Source organism: Olea europaea, chromosome 2, assembly GCF_002742605.1.
Source record: "Olea europaea var. sylvestris chromosome 2, O_europaea_v1, whole genome shotgun sequence".
NCBI lineage: Eukaryota > Viridiplantae > Streptophyta > Magnoliopsida > Lamiales > Oleaceae > Olea > Olea europaea.
The window spans coordinates 17,230,863-17,233,448 of record NC_036238.1 but is presented as its reverse complement, the minus strand read 5'-3'; positions in this window follow the sequence as shown (position 1 = coordinate 17,233,448).

Here is a 2,586-nt window from a genome sequence, read left to right as displayed (position 1 = left end):
ACGGTGTCGGAATGGGTTGAAATTTGGCAGGTTGATTGGAAACGGCCCGAGAAATTGGGCTCAAGAACGGAGTCGAAATGTTCTTGAATTTGGCAGGTTGATTGAAAACGGCCCGAAAAATTTAACAAAGAAAAATCGTACGAGGGGCAATTTTGTCATTTGTCGCAACGTTGTCGGAATGGGCTAAAATTTACCAGGTTAGATTGGACTTGAGAACGGTGTTGAAATGGGCTGAAATTTGGCAGGTTGATTGGAAACAGCTCGGAGAAATTTAAGAATGAAAAACCGCACCAGGGGCAATTTTGTTATTTGTCACGACAGTGTCGAAATGGACTGAAATTTGGCAGGTTAATTGGAAACGGCCTGAGAAATTGGACTTCGGAACGATGTTGGAATGGGCTGCAAGTTGGCAGGTCGATTGGAAACGGCCCGAGAAGTTTAACAAAGAAAAACCTCACATGGGACAATTTTGTCATTTGTCGCAACTGTGTCGGAATGGGCTGAATTTTGGCAGGTTGATTGGAAATGGCCCGAGAAATTTAACAAAGAAAAATAGCACCAGGGGCAATTTTGTCATTTGTCGTGACGATGTCGGAATGGACTGAAATTCGATCGGTTGATTGGAAACAGCCCGAGAAATTTAACAAAGAAAAATCACACCAGGGGCAACTTTGTCATTTGTCGCGACGGTGTCGGAATCGGCTGAAATTTGGCAGGTTGATTGGAAACGGCCCGAGAAATTTAACAAAGAAAAATTGCACCAGCGTCAATTTTGTCATTTGTCATAATGGTGTCGGAATGGGCTGAAATTTGCCAGGTTGAATGGAAACAACCCGAAAAATTTAACAAAGAAAAACCGTACCAGGGGAAATTTTGTCATTTGTCGCGACGGTGTCGGAATGGGCTGAAATTTGGCAGGTTGATTGGAAACGGCCCTGAGAAATTTAAGAATGAAAAATTGCACTAGGGCCAATTTTGTCCATTGTCACGACGGTGTCGGAATAGACTGAAATTCGGCAGGTTGATTGGAAACGGCCCGAGAAATTGGACACCCGAACGGTGTCGGAATGGGCTAAAATTTTGCAGGTTGATTGGAAACGGCCCGAAAAATTTAACAAATAAAAACCACACCAGAGGTAATTTTGTCATTTGTCGCAACTGTCGGAGTAGGTTGAAATTTGGCAGATTGATTGGAAACGGCCCGAGAAATTTAGCAAAAAAAAATCGCACCAGAGGCAATTTTCTCATCTGTCGCGACGATGTCGGAATGGGCTGAAATTTGCAAGTTGATTGTAAACGGCCCGAGAAATTTTCTAACGAAAAATCGCACCGGGCGTCGTTTTTTCATTTGTCGCGACAGTGTCGGAATGGGCTTAAATTTGGTAGGTTGATCGAAAACGGCCTGAGAAATTGGACTGAAATTTTGCAGGTTGATTGGAAACGGCTCGAGAAATTTAAAAAAGAAAAACCACACCAGGGGCAATTTTATCATCTGTCGCAAAGGTGTCGGAATGGGCTGAAATTTAGTAGGTTGATTGGAAAGAGCCCGAGAAATTGGGCTCAAGAACGGAGTCGAAATGTTCCGGAATTTGGAGGTTGGTTGAAAATAGCCCGAAAAACTTAACAAAGAAAAATTGTACGAGGGGCAATTTTATCATTTGTCGCAACGTTGTCGGAATGGGCTGAAATATGGCAGGTTAAATTGGACTCGAGAACGGTGTTGAAATGGGCTGAAATTTGGCAGGTTGATTGGAAACAGCTCGAAGAAATTTAAGAATGAAAAAGCGCACCAGGGGCAATTTTGTCATTTGTCGCGACGGTTTCGGAATGGATTGAAATTTGGCAGGTTGATTGGCAACGGCTTGAGAAATTGGACTCTGAAACGGTGTCGGAATGGGCTAAAATTTGGCAGGTTGATTGGAAACGGCCTGAGAAATTTAACAAAGAAAAACCGCACCAGGGGCAATTTCGTCATTTGTCGCGACGATGTCAAAATGGGCTGAAATTTGGCAGGTTGATTGGAAACGGCCCGGGAAATTTAAAAAAGAAAAATCAGACCAGGGGCAATTTTGTCATTTGTCGCAATGGTGTCGAAATGGGCTGAGGATGTTTGGAAATGGCCCCAAAAATCGGACTCGCGAACGGTGTCGGAATGGGTTGAAATTTGCTAGGTTGAATGGAAACGGCCCGAAAAATTTAACAAAGAAAAACCGCACCATGGGCAATTTTTTCATTTGTCGCGACGGTGTCAGAATGGGCTGAAATTTAGCAGGTTGATTGGAAACGGCCCCGAGAAATTTAAGATTGAAAAACCGCACTGGGGCCAATTTTCTCATTTGTCGCGACGATGTCGGAATGGGCTGAAATTTGGCAAGTTGATTGTAAACGGCCCGAGAAATTTAATAAAGAAAAACCGCACCGGGTGTCGTTTTGTCATTTGTCACGACGGTGTCGGAATGGGCTTAAATTTAGCAAGTTGATTGGAAACGGCTCGAGAAATTTAGCAAATAAAAATCGCACATGGGGCAATTTTGTCATTTGTTGCGGCGGTGTCGGAATGGTCTGAAATTTGGCAGTTTAATTGGA